Raw genomic sequence first — 707 nt, 5'->3', positions numbered from 1 at the left:
GGATGTCCATACCCTATGGCCCTGTGATTCTATTCTTGGATATATACCCTAGAGAGATTTTTACACATGTGTCCTATGAGAAATGTGCAAGAATGTTCATAATAATCACTGAAAAGTAGAAGCAATCCTAATGTCCATCTGCTGTAGAATGGAGTGGTATAATCATACCATAATCACTTTGCTATAAGCATATGCTGGAACAACAGTCAACAATGGAGATAAAGGATCTACTTACTTATAGCTATTATGAACAACACAGAAGAGTCTCTTAAGTATAATAGAGAGTGAAAGAAACAAGTTATAAAAGGAAACATGCCATATGATTCCATTTATACAACTTCATATCAACTCTATTGTTTAGGGATGCATACAAAAGTGATAAAGCTATAAAGGAAAGCAGTGAAATGATTATTACAAAGTTATGGCAATGACTATATCCATATAGGAGAGTGTGGGTTGGGATTGGGAGGAGTACAGCAGCTGTATCCTGGAAGGCTGGCAGTGGTCTATTGCTTGACCTTGGTCCTGGTTACACAGGTGTCTGCTTTTCTAAAATCTAAACCATATAGATATATTTTATGCACTCTTCTATACCTCAGATTTGAAAATGCTTCCTCCAGAAAAGTAATAGAAAGAAAAGTATGTGGAGTAGAAATGTTGATGAGGTTCAAATACTTATGGATGAAAACTTGATTTTCAAGAGACCA

Source organism: Rhinopithecus bieti, unplaced genomic scaffold, assembly GCF_001698545.2.
Source record: "Rhinopithecus bieti isolate Rb0 unplaced genomic scaffold, ASM169854v2 scaffold_26865, whole genome shotgun sequence".
Classification (NCBI taxonomy): domain Eukaryota; kingdom Metazoa; phylum Chordata; class Mammalia; order Primates; family Cercopithecidae; genus Rhinopithecus; species Rhinopithecus bieti.
The sequence above is the reverse complement of the archived record's forward strand: the minus strand, read 5'-3'. Positions refer to the sequence as shown.